Source organism: Hordeum vulgare, chromosome 1H, assembly GCF_904849725.1.
Source record: "Hordeum vulgare subsp. vulgare chromosome 1H, MorexV3_pseudomolecules_assembly, whole genome shotgun sequence".
Lineage (NCBI taxonomy): Eukaryota > Viridiplantae > Streptophyta > Magnoliopsida > Poales > Poaceae > Hordeum > Hordeum vulgare.
This window is the reverse complement of record NC_058518.1, coordinates 501,392,715-501,410,647: the sequence shown is the minus strand read 5'-3', so window position 1 is coordinate 501,410,647 and position 17,933 is coordinate 501,392,715. Positions and strand designations below refer to the sequence as shown.

Below are 17,933 nucleotides of genomic sequence, written 5' to 3'. Positions count from 1 at the left end.
GTGTGGGTATCTCCTCAAACCACTCCGTGAGCTTGATGCGGATGAACGCATGAAGGATCTTAACCAGGTATCCATCTGGCGTTCACCTTACTTTATCATCTTTCAGTGTCTTATCCGCACCATCTATCCCAAGATGGGTGATAAGGGCTCTTGCAGTGGCTACTGTATTGACATCATGTCACACTTGTACGAGCACCCCAAGAGCAAAATTAATGTGCCTCACTTTCTCTGGCATGAGATTCGGCTTGCTAGTTTTCAATACAAGCGAGATTTTCCTCATGCCCCCTTCATCCAGGCTCTTATTAATCATGTTGCTGATTTCTATGTTGCTGTCACTCAAACACATCGCAAGTGGGTCATTCCTGCTCACATGGCGGATAACTATGCTCCCAAGAAAACCCCATCCTCCACATCCACTCGCCGCACTGCTGCCCGGTCAGCAACCCCCTCATCTAGCTCCGCTCCTCTCGGTCGCTTTGCCAACTTCCTTGGCAAGGCACATTCTGCTATGATGAAGGCCATCTCTTTCCAGTGTGGTCAAACCCATGAAGTGGTTTCTCGCCTAGTCTCCTCCAAGAATGCCCTCAAGGCTCGTCTGAGAGACTCGGGCGCTCTTGATGTGAGTGATGATGAGGCCCTTCCTGCTGCTCCTCCTTCTGACTTTGGCTTCCCATCTGGTCCTAAGTGGGCTGATTTCCTTGACGAGGCTGGTGGCAGTGGCTTGCCTGACGATGAGGATGATGCTGATGATGATGCTGATGAGCTCTGAGCATGGTTGATGATGTTGGTGCCTCCCTTTTTGGTACTTGGTGCCAAAGGGGGAGTAATGTATCGTAGTTTTTAGTCTTTGGAGATTTAGTCTAAATTTGCATGGTTGAGTAATGTAATGGATAAACTCATGTATGGCTACTTATGAATGTTGTGATTGCTATGGATTGCTATGATATCATCATAGGCTATTATTTTTTGCTCCACTACTTCTATGATGATCTATTGTCTTTCTAAGATGATCTATTATCTTTACATGATGATCCATTATATGTTCGATACACACATTAAAAGGGAGCTCCGATATTTTATCATGCACATACTAAGGGGGAGCCCCGTACAAAATCTCTCCAAGGCTATAATGTATGTTAAATCTTTTTGAGACCTATGTATATGTTGTCATCAACTACCAAAAAGGGGGAGATTGAAAGTGCATGCTATAACCCTAATCGACTTTCGGTGTTAATGACAACATATACATAGGAAACTAATCCTATTTGTTGAGTGTATCTCAGGATGGCAAGTACTTTAGTAGATTGAGAATTATGTGCCAAAGGTGGTCTGAGAAGATCGGGATTTATATGTCAAGAAGGCTCGGGATTGAGAAAAGATGATGTAGACTATCATTTTGAGTTTACTATTTGATGGGGTCATAGTCCTAGGGTAGGATCATAGGCCTGCCATGTAGGTCCTACCCAAGGACTACCCCTCACAAAGGACAAGGCCCTTAGTTAGCCCCGACTGAATTAAGGAGTCCCCATCATCCAGTCGGTAATAGGTCCTCGACCATCCAGTCGGAGACTAGCATTCGGAGGATACCAAGCTAACCGACTGGATACACTCGGTACATCGTAACCTCTGTGGAGGGAAACGGTCGCACGTTTCCGGGTGCATTTATTAGCATTTAGAGCATATGTTACCTGTAACGTACGCATTCAATCCCCACTACTCCAACCCTGTACCGGAACCGTTGTGGAGGGCAGCGCACTCTATATAAGCCACCCTCCCTCACTGGTAGAGGGGTTAGCAACTCATTGTATTCTATATTTCCACTCGACAACAAGCTCCCTGAGCACTGAGGCGTAGGGCTATTACCTCCATCGCAGAGGGGCCTGAACCCATACAACCTCGCCGTAGCTAAGGTTCTGCCCATCCTTTTCGTACCCTACACATCTACTGTCAGGCTTATACCCACGACACTATTCTTGAGTATAAGGATCCCGCACTATTAAGAGGGGATCACAGGTTTTGCGATGAACTTGCTCATACCACATCTTCACTATTCTGCTCAATACCACATATTCTCTACTCTGCTCCTATCTCAAAACAGGTCTAAAGCCTCGGATTTCCGGCTCCCTCCGGACGTCTGAGGGCCGGTCAAGGGTCGGACGACCGACAGGCTTCGGAAATCCGGAGCTCTGCACCAGAAGAACTTGAGTCCTATAACTCGGATTTCCGGCTCCCTCCGGACATCCGAGGGCCGGTCGACCGACCAGCTTCGGAAATCCGGAGCCCTGCACCAGAAGAACGTGACCCATATAACTCGGACTTCCGGCTCCCTCCGGACGTCCGAGGGCCGGACGTCCGTCCCCCTTCAGAAATCCGGAACCTAGCACCAGAAGAAGTTGAGTCGAATAACTCGGATTTCCGGCCTTCTCCGGACGTCCGGTCCCTGTTCAACTCACAGTGTTTCCAGACATATCTACAGCTCTCGGACGACCGACCCCTGTCGGACGTCCGACCCCTTGTGGACGCCCGGACTTCCGTAAACTGCCGGACGTCCGAACCCTGTGTGACTTAAAGTGTCCCCAACGGCTGTTTTACTCTCCCCACTATATATACCCCCTCCCACTTCGTGAGAGGGTGTCCAACACAGCTAGAACACATCCAAGAACACCTTTCTTCTCACTCAGTCTTGTCTACACCAAATCTTAGATCCCAAGAGCATTGTGAGTCCCTTTGAGTGTTGTTCCAATCAAAATATAGATCGTCTCCTTCTCCTCCTTCCCACCAAAGTGATTTGTGATTTGAGCAAGTTTTGAGCAATCCCCGTGATCTTGTTACTCTTGGAGGTTGGAGACTCCTAGGCGGTAGGAGTCTCGGAGAGGAATCAAACCATTGTGATTTCCTCCAGAAAGTTTGTGAAGGTTTGGAAGCCACCTCAAGGCTTACCACTAGTGGTTGAGAAACGCCTTCGTGGAGTTATCTCAAAGGGAGAATAGGGTGAGACTTCGTGGCGTTGGTGTGCCTTCGTGGTAACATCCGCCCCTCTAATGGTGACGTAGCTTCCCTCCAAGGAAGTGAACATCACGATACATCATTGTCTCTCTTGGAGTTTCGGTTATTCCTAACCCTAACTCTCTACTTGTGTTAATCCTTATTACGTATTTGTATTTGATTATTGTTTACCGCTTGCCTTACTTCACTCTAAATAGCTTACTCCTTGTCATAGCAATTATTAGGCCTACACTCATATTCCGCACTTTTGCCTAAAATTGCTAAGTAATTATTAAAATTTGGAACTGTACCTATTCACCCCCCCCCCTCTAGGTCCATCTCGATCCTTTTCAACTATATGATTCATGATCGACCTTTCGGTCTCATGTGTTCCGAGGCCATGTCTGCACATGCTAGGCTCGTCAAGCTTAACCCGAGTGTTCCGCATGTGCAATGGTTTTGCACCTGTTGTATGTGAACGTTGAGTCTATCACACCCGATCATCACGTGGTGTCTCGAAACGACGAACTGTAGCAACGGTGCACAGTCGGGGAGAACACAAATTCATCTTGAAATTTTAGTGAGAGATCACCTCATAATGCTACCGTCGTTCTAAGCAAAATAAGGTGCATAAAAGGATTAACATCACATGCAATTCATAAGTGACATGATATGGCCATCATCATGTGCTTCTTGATCTCCATCACCAAAGCACCGGCACGATCTTCTTGTCACCAGCGCCACACCATGATCTCCATCTACGTGTCGCCATCGGGGTTGTCGTGCTACTCATGCTATTAGTACTAAAGCTACGTCCTAGCAATATAGTAAACGCATCTGCAAGCACAAACATTAGTTTAAAGACAACCCTATGGCTCCTGCCGGTTGCCGTACCATCGACGTGCAAGTCGATATTAACTATTACAACATGATCATCTCATACATCCAATATATCACATCACATCGTCGGCCATATCACATCACAAGCATACCCTGCAAAAACAAGTTAGACGTCCTCTAATTGTTGTTGCATGTTTTACGTGGTGACCATGGGTATCTAGTAGGATCGCATCTTACTTACGCAAACACCAGAACGGAGATGTATGAATTTCTATTTAACCTCTCTCCAAGGACCTCCTCTGTCAAATCCGATTCAACTAAAGTTGGAGAAACCGACACTCGCTAGTCATCTTTGAGCAACGGGGTTGCTCGTAGCGATGAAACCAGTCTCTCGTAAGCGTACGAGTGATGTCCGTCCGAGCCACTTCGATCCAACAATACCGCGGAATCAAGAAAAGACTAAGGAGGGCAGCAAATCGCACATCACCGCCCACAAAAACTTTTGTGTTCTACTCGAGATTACATCTACGCATGAACCAAGCTCATGATGCCACTGTTGGGGAATGTCGCATGGGAAACAAAAAAAAATATACGCGCACAAAGACCTATCATGGTGATGTCCATCTATGAGAGAGGATTTCCGATCTACGTACCCTTGTAGATCGCACAGCAGGAAGCGTTAATAAACGCGGTTGATGTAGTGGAACGTCCTCATGTCCCTCGATCCGCCCCGCGAACCGTCCCACGAACCATCCCGCGATCCGTCCCACGATCCGCTCCGATCTAGTGCCGAACGGACGGCACCTCCGCGTTCAGCACACGTACAGCTCGACGATGATCTCGGCCTTCTTGATCCAGCAAGAGAGACGGAGAGGTAGATGAGTTCTCCGGCAGCGTGAAGGTGCTACGGAGGTTGGTGGTAATCTATCTCAGGAGGGGTCCTCCCGAGCTCCGCAGAGATACGATCTAGAGGGAAAAACCGTGGAGGTATGTGTCAGGCTGTCGTGGCAAAGTTGTCTCAAATCAGCCCTAGTACCTCAGTATATATAGGAGGGAGGGGGAGGGACCTGCCTTGAGGATCAAGGGAGCCTCAAGGGATCGGCCGAAGGGGGGGAGGAGGAGTCCTCCTCCAATCCTAGTCCAACTAGGATTGGAAGGTGGAGTCCTTCTCTACCTTCCCACTTCCCCCTTTTTTTTCTTTCTCTTTGATTTTTCCTATCTCCTGCGCATAGGGCCTCTTGGGCTGTCCCACCAGCCCACTAAGGGCTGATGCGGCACCCCTAAGGCCTATGGGCTTTCCCCGGGTGGGCTGCCCCCCCCCCCCCCGGTGAACATCCGGACCCATTCGTCACTCCCGGTACATTCCCGGTAATGCCGAAAACTTTCCGGTAATCAAATGAGGTCATCCTATATATCAATCTTCGTCTCTCAACCATTCCAGAAACCCTCGTGACGTCCGTGATCTCATCCGGGACTCCGAACAACATTCGGTAACCAACCATATAACTCAAATACGCATAAAACATCGTCGAACCTTAAGTGTGCACACCCTGCGGGATCGAGAACTATGTAGACATGACCCGAGAGACTCCTCGGTCAATATCCAATAGCCAGACCTGGATGCCCATATTGGATCCTACATATTCTCCGAAGATCTTATCGGTTGAACCTCAGTGCCAAGGATTCATATAATCCTGTATGTCATTCCCTTTGTCCTTCGGTATGTTACTTGCCCGAGATTCGATCGTCAGTATCCGCATACCTATTTCAATCTCGTTTACTGGCAAGTCTCTTTACTCGTTCCGTAATACAAGATCCCATGGCTTACACTAAGTCACATTGCTTGCAAGGCTTGTGTGTGATGTTTTATTACCGAGTGGACCCCGAGATACCTCTCCGTCACACGGAGTGACAAATCCCAGTCTTGATCCATACTAACTCAACGGGCACCTTCGGAGATACCTGTAGAGCATCTTTATAGTCACCCAGTTACGTTGTGACGTTTGATACACACAAGGCATTCCTCCGGTGCTAGTGAGTTATATGATCTCATGGTCATAGGAATAAATACTTGACACGCAGAAAACAGTAGCAACAAAATGACACGATCAACATGCTACGTTCATTAGTTTGGGTCTAGTCCATCACATGATTCACCCAATGATGTGATCCAGTTATCAAGCAACAACACCTTGTACATAGTCAGAGGACCTTGACTATCCTTGATCAACTAGCTAGCCAACTAGAGGCTTGCTAGGGACAGTGTTTTGTCTATGTATCCACACATGTATCTAAGACTTCATTCAATACAATTATAGCATGGATAATAAACGATTATCTTGATACAGGAATTATAATAATAACTTATTTATCATTGCCTCTAGGGCATAATTCCACCATTTTGTTCTTGCATGAAACATAGGATTAGCAGATAGGTAGGTAGCACCAAGGTTGTCACACCACAGACATGGAACTTTGATGCTTTTAGCACCAGGTTCTCTCAGCATGGATTGTACCCAAATGATTTCAGTTGTGGCATTTGCAAGTGCCTTATACTCAGCTTCAGTACTTGATCTTGACACAGTAGGTTGTTTCTTTGCACACCAAGATATTAGATTGGGTCCAAAAAATACTGCAAACCCACGAGTAGAGCGTCTGTCGTCTATACACCCTGCCCAGTCAGAGTCAGAGAAAGCACTGACTAAAGTAGATGAAGACTTATTAAAGGTAAGACCAAGGTTCATAGTGTTTTTCACATATCTTACTATACGCTTGGCAGCAGTCCAATGGATTGTAGTGGGTGCATGAAGGAACTGACATACTTTGTTGACAACAAAGGAGATGTCAGGCCTAGTCAGGGTTAAGTACTGAAGTGCTCCTACCAGACTTCTGTAATTTGTACTATCTTCCTGATTTAAGAGATCTCCTTCTATGAGTGACAATTTTTCTGAACTAGACATAGGAGTTGGTGATGGTTTACATCCTTGAAGACCAACTCTTTTTACCAGATCAACAACATATTTTTCCTGAGATAGATGAAGACCATCATCATGTTTCTTTACCTCAATCCCTAAGAAATAATGCAGATCACCCAAATCCTTTAAAGCAAACTCAGCACTTAAGTCCTTCAACAGTCTTGTCACTGCCTGATCAGATGAACTAGTGACAATGATATCATCAGCATAGATCAGTACAAATATGGATGTGTTTGACTTATTGTAAATGAACAGAGATGTATCAGACTTAGATGCAATGAAACCAAGTGCTTGTAGTTTCTGACTAAGGCGTGAGTACCACGCCCTAGGAGCTTGTTTTAGTCCATATAGGGCTTTGTCAAGCTTGCACACATAGGATGGTGAGTTTTTACTTACAAACCCAGGAGGCTGCTTCATATATACTTCCTCTTCCAGAACACCATGAAGAAACACATTCTGCACATCTAGCTGTCTAAGGCTCCATCCCCTGGATACGGCAATAGACAATACAAGGCGAATGGTGGCAACTTTAACAACAGGACTGAACGTGTCCTCATAATCTATGCCATACCTTTGTTTGAACCCCTTTTCCACAAGTCTTGCTTTGTAGTGGTCAATGGTTCCACTGACTTTCTTTTGATTCAAAAAACCCAATTGCAATCAATTAGGTTCTTACCTCGTGTTGGAGGAACTAGATGCCACGTTTTGTTTTTCTGGAGTGCCAGGTATTCTTCTTCCATGGCTTTCTTCCAATGTGCATCCTTGAGAGCTTCCTCACCTGTACCAGGTTCACCTGTGTTGCAACAAGCGAGACCAAACTTTGTTTTATAGTTAACATGTGTGATTACCCCTTTTTGAAGTCGAGTCCAAGGCTGCACAGGTTCGGCTTCACCATCCCTCGGCACAGCCAATCCTGCGGGTGCACCTCACGTTGGTCCTGTAGCATGCACCAACTCGGGATATTCTGCGGCTGTGGTGGAGTACTGATCAGGTGCACGTGGCGCAGAAGATCCACCGATGACCCTGGCGCTCTGCACGGGACCGACAGGATCAGCCCCGGGTTCAGTGCCAGTGCATCGCCGCCCATAGCAGACGGGTCCGTCGGCTGGCCAGCGCTGTCTCGCGGGCGAACAGAGCGCAGGTGTGTGCCGCGTGTCGCCTGTCGAGCTGTCGGCTGGTGGACTATCTCCGCTGGGCGACGCATGCAGCGGCACAGACTCCAAAGGAGATCGACTGGGCAGGTGCGGCTGCAGCAGCGGCACAGACTCCAAAGACGATCGCCTAGGCAGGTGCTGCTGCGGCAATCCCGAGGGGGATTTGCTCCCCGGCTGCGGACACATGAAATATGGCCCACGAGAAGCGAATTCTTGATCGTTTTGAGTGATTTCTTCACCTGTAATTTCTCCTGCTGCATCATAGGGCTCATGCACATGATTAGGAAGGTTAGTCAATGATGAATCAACACAATTTTCATCCCCCCTTGAATCAGACCCGGTGAGAGACAAAGGTAGAAGCAAAATTTCTTTTCAGAGTAGGGCACCGACGTTTGGATGAAGATCAGCGAAGGGAAACTTGGTCTCGTCAAAAATGACATCTCTGGAGATATAAACCCGCCCTGTAGACACATCTAGGCACTTGACACCTTTGTGATGGGCACTATATCCAATGAAGACACATTGTTTGGATCTAAACATGAGTTTACGAGTGTTGTATGGCCGAAGATTAGGCCAACATGCACATCCAAAAACACGCGGAGAGGTGTAATCGAGTTTGATGTGGAGGAGTCTCTCGGTGGGTGTTTCATTGTTTATGACACGGCTTGGGAGCATATTTATAATATGAACGGCAGCAAGGAATGCCTCATCCCAGAATTTGAAGGGCATGGAGGCACCAGCAAGTAGAGCAAGACCAACTTCTACAATATGGCGGTGCTTACGTTCTGCCGACCCATTTTGTTGATGGGCATGGGGGCAAGACACGTGATGAGAAATTCCAAGTTCTTGAAGGAACGAGTTTATTTTCTCATATTCACCTCCCCGATCAGATTGGAGGGCTATGATTTTAGCATCAAATTTGTGTTCAACGGGTGCTTGAAAATTACGAAAGACTTGGAAAACATCAGATCTTTTCTTAAGGAGATAGATCCAAGTGTATTTGCTATAGTCATCGATGAAACTAACATAGTACGTATGTCTACCAACAGATGAAGGAGCAGGCCCCCATACATCCGAAAAAATGAGTTGCAATGGCTTGGTAGAAACACTGGTAGAAATTGGATAAGGTAACTGATGACTTTTAGCTCTTTGGCAAGAATCACAAATAGTTTCAACACTACGCTCTCCAACATATGGGAGCTTATTTTTCCTAAGCACTCATTCAACTAAAAAAAAGATGCATGTCCTAGTCGATCATGCCACCGTGTAGAGGATAATTTGGTGACACTAAAAACTTGCTTATTGAGTCTTCCAATCTCCGGAAGCAAAGGATAGAGCCCTCGAACACATCTACCTTGATACATGATTTTCCTCGTTGCCTGATCCTTGATCAAAAAATAGAAAGGGTGAAATTCAAGGAAGACATGATTATCAAGGGCAATGCGGTGAATGGAGAGAAGATTTTTTGATGCACTAGGGACATGCAAGATTTTTCTAAGATGAATTTTCCTATAAGGGGTTTTAATAATTGAGTGACCAACATGACAGATTTCCATACCTTCTCCGCTTGTGGTGTGGATGTGATCTTGGCCACGGTATTTCTCCCTCATGGTCACCTTCTCAAGTTCACCGGTGATGTGGTTTGTGGCACCACTATCCACATACCAGTTCGTGTCCACTCCATAGGAGCCGTCTGCAGCACCAGCCTTCTTTTCATCTTGGGACGAGTCACCGTCGTCGTCAAACCTGTACCAGCAGTCCTTGGCTGAGTGGCCAAGCTTACCACAGATCTGACACTTGATGGCATCAGGGTGCGAGCGGTTGGAGGAGTTGGAGTTGTTGCGGCGGCCCTTGTTGTTGTTGTAGGAGGGCCGGCCGCCGCCGCTGCTGTTGCTGCGAGAGTTGCTGGAGTTGTTGCTGGAGCCGCCGGCGTTTTTGGCCTTGTTGCGCGGCGGTCCTCGGTAGCGTGAGCCACCGCCGCGGCCACCATAGCCGCGTTTGCAGAGGACTTGAAGCCACCGCCAGAGTTGTTCCCTTGGAAGAGGGCTACCCTCTGGTCGAAGTTGCTCATTTGAGCAAATAAGTCGTCGAGGGAGACTGGAGCAGTTCGGGCGTCGAGCACGGAGATGAGTGGCTGGTACTCGAGATCGAGACCAGCGATGATGTAGGAGATCAGTTCGTCATCTCCAAGCGGCTTGCCTGTAGCCGCAAGTTCATCCACCAGCGAGCGCACGTGTGCAAAATAGCTTGCCACAGACTGCGTCCCCTTATGTGCGTTGGCCAGGGCCACGCGGATGTTGTTGACGCGAGACAGCGACTGGGATGAAAACATGTTTGCCAGCGCCGTCCAGAGGTCGTGTGCATGGGCGATCGAGGTCACCTGCACCAATACCTCCTTTGAGAGATTATTCAGAAGATAACCGAGTACCTATTGATCCTCTCGAACCCAGATTGGATGAAGGGGGTTCGGTGTGGACTCCTCCTTCCCGTCTTTGTCCTTTTGGATGATGTTCTTCATCGGCTCCGGCATGTTGCCGTCGACGTAGCCGAAGAAGCCCGCACCTCTGAGCTGAGGCGTGATTTGCGTTCGTCAGAGTATGTAATTGATGCGGGTAAGCCTTTCGGTAACTTGACCTGAGAGGCCGGAGTGGGTAGCGCTAGCGGAGGTAGCCATGGCGAGCGAAAGCTTTTTCGGTGGAAGGCTAGATGCGATATGGAAGAGTTAGGCTCTGGTTACCATGTTAAATTGGCTTGAACGTCGTATCTTTTGTGATAGACGGTTTTGTGTTTATATAGGCTGGGGCGCAACTCCCAGATCGCGTACAATCTTGTATGACAAGGAATATAAGAGAGAGATAGAGATAGAGTTGTTACAGAGATAAGATCTTAAACTAACAACCTAATCTATCAAGCTTCAGTTTCCTTGGACATGAAGACTTGTAGCGTCGTGGTTTAACACCCTAAACCCAGAGTTTTATAGGACAATAGCAAATTTATCATAAATGGATGATCTAATGTTTATCAATCCGTAAAAGGTGTACGATGAAGGTGATTCTCCTTCTTAAACAATCCCGCAACCAAATGCAAGTAATCTACCGTGTCTCCAAAACATTCAATACAACTATGAATCGAATAGGTACACTAAATTAACGAAGAAGTAGGGATAGATGTGTAAGATGAATGATATAAATACGCAAATACAAGTACTCTCTTGTGTCAACAAAGTTGTCTACTTTGACCGGTCTTCACCAACATCGTCAGCAACATTGCATCAATAACAACCACACACGAACTGTACGTGCGTTGTTATCTTTTCATGTCTCTAGTTTTGCTTGATGTTAAGTGTGTATGTACATGTTTTTTTTTATCCGTCCAGTATGCTAGGTTGTTGCATGTTAATTATAGTTTTAGTTGCGATTTATATTCTGTAATTAATCATGAAATTGGCTACAACAATCTCAGGGTTATTAAGTTTACTATTTGAATTAGGATATCCGATGAAATGAACTCGGTCTTGACACGTCATAACTCATATGCGAGTCATCATAGTTATTTTAAGCTGTTCATGGTTACTGAACGTTCCACAACCATGTCAATAATGAGATTTGAAGATTGCAACAAAATTGACATGCAAATATATGACTTGATTTTATAGTTGGATGTAACCCACAAACATCTACACCACAGATAGTCAAGCGTTGAAGCCCATCAACGCCTGGTCTGAATGCAAGTGCTTCATCAGCCAGGACACTATATACTAACCCGCAAAGAGATTCAGAGTAGTTGAGACGCGGACATGGCTGACATTGTACGTGAGGATCGATTGATGGATGAATTATAGTATAGGAGCTCTACGATGGAGTATGAATCTTTGGCACTGTTCAGTAATTCGGCGGTTTGTCAAGAGTCTTCGGCATTGCTGTTGTCAGACAAAACACATATACAGCTGCAACTTGCAACTGCAACCCGCCAAACCAGAGTCAAATGCAGATCTGCATCAGAGGCAGCAGGGGTCACTGGTGTCCACAAATTAACAACGACACAGCAACTTCTTCTAGAAATAAGAAAGGATACTAATTTATTTAGTGACATGATCGATGCGACCTGGTAGCTTAGCTAGCTCGCTAGATAATATGTTTAGACGCAGGAACACAACACCATGCGAGTCAAACGGCAGAGCAAACTGCCAAGCTACAAACCCATATGCACCCTTATTTTAGTGCTCAGTTTAGCATGTTAGCCAGAGTCCAAACACCCTGTTTAATTTATTCTAATTGGCTGCCTTTGTAGTGAGGGCTCATGTACGATTTGGGTTGACATTGTACAAAAGTTTGGGATAGTAAAATAGTTGGGCCCATCCCATCCTCACCTAATCCAACAAGCATCATGGTCGTTCTCTTCCTCCAAGATACATCATGATAATTTTTTGTACATTGTTTCATTCAGTTTGTGGTAGCATCTTGTAGTATAGTTTAGGTGGTGTGGACGTGGAATCCCATGCATCTCTGATTCGGTGACACGTCAGAAAGCTCAGAACTTATTTGGATTCAGACCAAACAGTACACTCATGGGTTCATACCAGCAATATTTTCGATGGTTTTTCACATGATTCCTTCCTTCTTGTGGCGGCAAGTAAAGCTATTTTGGAAAAGGAAGTTTCGTGTGGTGGTTCTAGATGGAGGGGAGTGCACCGGGTGAGACTGATTACGCCTGAGAATGCTGACCAAAGGAGTGTACGAATTACTTACGCCTGGTGAGTGGTGACGGCCGGGGAAACCTGGACAAGACGACTCTTCTCGCCTTTGAACGGGACTAGCAATAGCATAGCTCCTGTTTCTGGAATCCGATGCCGCGCCTACGTCCCTCTTTCCGGTCCCCGGCCGACCGCCATACAATCCGATTTCGGACAACAAGCTGTTATTTTTCTTTTCGAAAAGGATCAGAGTTACTGTAAAAGCTTATCAAAAGTAGAAAGCATCTTATACAAATTAAAAGTTACTCCATCCGATCCAAAATAAGTTTTTTAGTTTTAGATTGAATTTAAACTAATACCACAACACTTATTGTGGATCGGAGGAAGTACTTCAAGATTCTGAGAACACCGAACGATTAAAACCGCCGTGAGAAAACTAAAGAAAAAACAATATATAATTTTCTCCACACATAAAAAAACAAAAAGAAAATGATATTATTATGTCTATAAACTTAATCAGGATTTCACTTGAAAGTGGTGTAATACTGTTTTCTATAGTCATATGTTGATTCTGTAAACTTTTTGGCACTCAGAGATATTAACCAAACAAGCACTAGATACACCAATGAGAAATAAATAAATTACGTTGAGGTCCCAATGGCCGACCTTTTTTTCTGAACGGATCAATGACACGTAACGCAAACCTCTCCATCGTTGGAGTTACGCCGTCGTCGTTGATTGTGCACGTGAAGTCACGAAGCGGTGGCGGAGCTACGACAAGGCCGAATGGGATGTGGCACGTCCAGCCCATGAGATTTTCCGTTGTGTATATGTATTTTTGGGCAATGAAACATAGTCTCAATAATTATTTTTTATAGTCGGCCCGCCGAGCTATTTCGGCCAAGCTCTGCCATTGTTGGAATGCACGCAGTCCTACTGAATCAACACCCTAAGGAAGAATATGTGGAGCCTCATATCCGAATCTTAATCTTCATTATTTCTCACAAGCTTCATGCCGCATCGAAGCCCATACGAGCATGATAGAGATAACGGCAAAGCGAAACCATCACTGACAAACCCTGTATACCGTAACCAACCGATTAGAAAGGCCGGTGGGATTATACCCCATCAAGCCATCGACGATGTCGTAGATGACCCCGTTCCTATGGGAAGGCTCGAGGGGCCTTATCCGTTGGACTAAGTTGCCCCCCCCCCCCCCGCCCCACCACGAACACTCCCCCATGAAACCCTAACCTATGTACAAGCCGACACTAAGGCACCGTGGTTCTCCACATCTCTCACCACCAGAAAGATAGTCGAATGAAGAGAGAGGGCCCACATGCTCGACCCCTAATGTGTATGGCGAGGAATGGAGCTCTATCTTATTTGCTTTATGGGGAGAGAGGAGAGCAAAGAGAAAAATAAACCGATTCCCAACGAGAATGTGTGTAGTTTATTTTTATATTTTGAAAAGAAAATGTCCACGACCTTTGCATTAAAATGATGCATGCAACCATGTTACTAATAGAAAGATCCAACAAAAATATACAGTGAAATACAAAGTCTCATCCTGATTTTTTTTTTCTTAAAAAAGAGATATCGCAAAATTGGAGAATCGTTATCAACGAGAAAATGTGTAGTTATTCTATAAACTCAATCAAACTCAAAATAGATAAATTGTCACAGGGTTGTAGTTTTGGAACGACAGAATATTTTGCAAAATTGGAGCTACGTGGGTTTGGCTTCATCGGAATGAGTAGCCTGCCGAAGGACACGGAAGTACTACACGCTTTCCTGGAAAATCACCACCCTTTCTGCTAGTTATTTTTCCAAAACGCAGAAAGATACATGGATCAAAGAGTGCACGCGACACAAATATTTCTACGACTCTTCTCAGCTAATGTAAGCTAGCGACATCATATCTGCCTAGAAATAACGATTGTAAATATGTAACTTCTGACAGATTCCAACGCAAGTACAAGATCAAAGATTCTTAATACAAGCGTAGGAGTGTACCGTGTCAACTGGTCAACAGTTTAAAACAAATAAAGATTCCGTATGTTTGAGAGTTTGCTTATAGCGTAATAGACCTATTGAGACTGGGGCAGCAAAAATTAATCGAATAGTAGATGGTTGATGCTTGCAAGGCATGATGCAATCATGACTCAAGACATGTAGCTTGACTAAATCTGGTTAAATAGTTGGACTACTACTAGTTAATTAACCTCACCCCAAGTCAAGGTTCAGGCCTTGGACTGCGCTCCGGCATGGTTCAACTTGGACCAGTGACCGTATTGTCTCTGCCTTCAAATGGTGAGCCACTGATTAGTTTATCAGTCCAAGAAAGGGATAGAATTTCCACACACCAGTCAGTGAAATCTCAGGCATGCATCTTTGAATTCACCCTTCTAGTTCTACCACATGCATGCCTCATTCAGAATTCAATAAAAGTACCATTTCATCGAAAAAATGGTCTATTCAGAAGAAGAATACCCTGAATTCCTAACAAGACAGATTTTCCAAACTATTCCTTGTCTGAATAAAGAATCTCTGAAAAGCTCCTGCATACATGATGAAAACAACATCCCATTTGCTGCCTTGCCCTGTCAAATTAGCACCGGGTACCCAACAAAGTTGCAGAGAAAGCGGAATATTTCCCATGTTCAAAGTTCAAACGGAGACTCATGCAGTCTTAGTCGAAAAGGAGCGGCAGTAGTACAAGAGCCGTATACATTCCACTGTAACAACACGTCCAAATCAGGCACGTTCTGATCACTGATCACTGTCAAAAGCTAAAGCTAGCTAGAAACAAACGCCAAAGTTTTCAACTGTCGCTGGTTTACCGGGCCAAGCGATCATCATGACCGGGTCGCAAAGCCTGAAAGCCGCATATATATAATAAGAAAGCTTAAGAAATGGGCCGCAGCTTTCAGGTGCTGGTGGCTACATAACCGGTGGGAAGATCTATTCACATATTCCAAAATCTTCTCATATTACCCCCACTGAGAGACATGATGCAGAAAGGTGGCCTTATGTAATCTCTTTCTGCACTTTCGTAGTATGAAAGCTCACGTCCAGTCGATAGATGCTGAAAGTGATTGAGCTGCCAGAGCTGGAGCTGACGGCCATGCATGCAGACAGGGTCGTCCAAGGATCCTCTTTCTGGTCAGAGGAATTATCGTTCTCTGTGAATTGGTATTTCATTTGGTGTTATCTTGGACTCAATCTTGGGGATCATGGACCGGGTTATATCTATCGCCATTGCTTTTTCTCCGAGAAAATTGTAACGATTCTAAAGTGACCATGAGATATGCCACTTACTGAATTTCTTTGGCCACATATACTTTATTTCTCTGGCCAAATAGATACAGGTAGAGTTGTTCATGTTATCTACTGTGGCATGCACTCAGATGCTCGATCAGAACCTGTCTTCTCTCGCACCATTATATTTACAGCAAGAGGGAATCCCTCGATGTATCAACATTTATTACATATGAACAATACTACTACTTATTGGTGGATGAAGCGATTGGTCAGAGGAACAGAACTAAAAGTACATGTTGGTGAGTTTTGGTGTGCAAAGTCAAGGGATGAGATGGCCCCTTTTGCAGAGGGCAATTCGATCTGTGGAGATGCCTTTTGCACCAGTGCCACGCAGTATAGACATCTGTCCCTTTCAGCTAGAGTTGAACACCGTAGCAGTTGGTGATACATGGATGGTGTTTATTCACAGATAATCATGCCATGCCCGGGTGCCTGCTGCCCTTTTGACTTGCTAACCTTTATTCATTTATTACTACTCCCTCCGTTTCTAAATATAAGACTTGTTAGAGATTGTACTATAAACTACATACGGACGTATATAGACATATTTTAGAGTATAGATTCATTCATTTTGCTCCGTATGTAGTCTTTTAGTAAAATACCTAAAAGGTCTTATATTTTGAAACGGAGGGAGTATTAATTATTAGGGCATATTCTGTCTCTTTTTCTGGGTCGGCACAACACAGCCATAGGTTCACACTCCATATTGCTGCAGGGGGCATTCAAACTATTTTAGTGAGTGTATAGAGTGGCATTTGTACATATCACCCTGAATGTTACTGTCTCACATGCACGCTTGCACGAACTGCATGATCCGGTCTGCTGCACTCGATCTCGACGGACTATGCCCACAATTGTCTGATCTCTGCAGTCTCGATTGTTTGATCTGTACAACCAAGCTAAGCTGCATGCACCTGCACCGAAAGTGACAGAGCCATGCCCATTCACAGACACTGTCTGGTCAAGCTCTGCATCGACTACGTACGTAGAGGGCGTTTCACACCCGCAACCTGCAGTTGCCCACCGATCTTTAGTTTGTAGGCTACAAAACACATTCAGGATCGACGTGAGTGAGACATGAAGAAACGAACTGGTCCAGCCAATCCATGCAGATTCAGGTCGTACGTACCGCTGGTGGTAGCCACGGCTACATTACCGGTGTCCAGTGCAGCAGAAGCGCGTTGCAGCATGAGCAAAGGGCAGCACAGACCTACACTGGAGGCGAGCGGGTGCGCGTGCTCGTGCGTGGCACTGACGCATGCATGCGTGCACCTTTTATTTTATAACAAGGAAACGAGACCCGGCCTCCTCCGCATCAATCGATGCATGCAGCCATGTTATTAAAGATAAATAAAATAGTATCTTAGGTCCACAGAGCTCAAAAAGCCCAAAGTGCAAAAGAAAGCAAGAATGAAATAGTAAACAGTTGCCACATCCGGCGTATCTAAAATTAGACTACGATGCCTATACATCTAGTCTATTATTAGCACGCCATCCAAATCGGTTGAAGATAACCCGTGCGGCCATCTCCCATCGGTTGCACCCAATATCCATAAGACCCCTGTACTCTGCAAGACTGAGTAACGACCACGTACGGATCCAAGACGTTGCTCTGTAGATAACCTGCAAAAAATTGTTGAAGTTTTTGCCATTAAAGATCATGTCATTCTTGGTATTCCATATAGCCCAAAACAAAGCACATATCCCAATTCTGATAAGTTTCGATATTTTAACGTCAATTCCATTAAACCACGTTGTAAATATTGAACCCATACATGTAGGAGGGTTGATATTAAAAGCTATTTGAATAGTTCTCCATAATAATTTTGCAAGAGGGCATTCTATGAAAAGGTGTCTTATTTTTCCATTTTGCTCACAGTAGCAACAGTTAGGCCTTCCTCTCCAACCGCGCTTAAGTAAGTTATCTTTGGTTAATATGACCCCTTTGTGTATAAACCACAT

The 17,933-nt window shown here is 45.3% G+C and overlaps 1 non-coding gene across 1 annotated transcript; it reads right to left on the bottom strand.

Moving 5' to 3' along the window:
* Positions 1-10,009: 10,009 nt before the first annotated feature.
* LOC123423557 lies at positions 10,010-10,148 on the bottom strand. Its single transcript, XR_006621184.1, has one exon. It is a non-coding gene; the product is annotated as a small nucleolar RNA Z247 (small nucleolar RNA).
* Between the last annotated feature and the right edge of the window lie 7,785 nt (positions 10,149-17,933).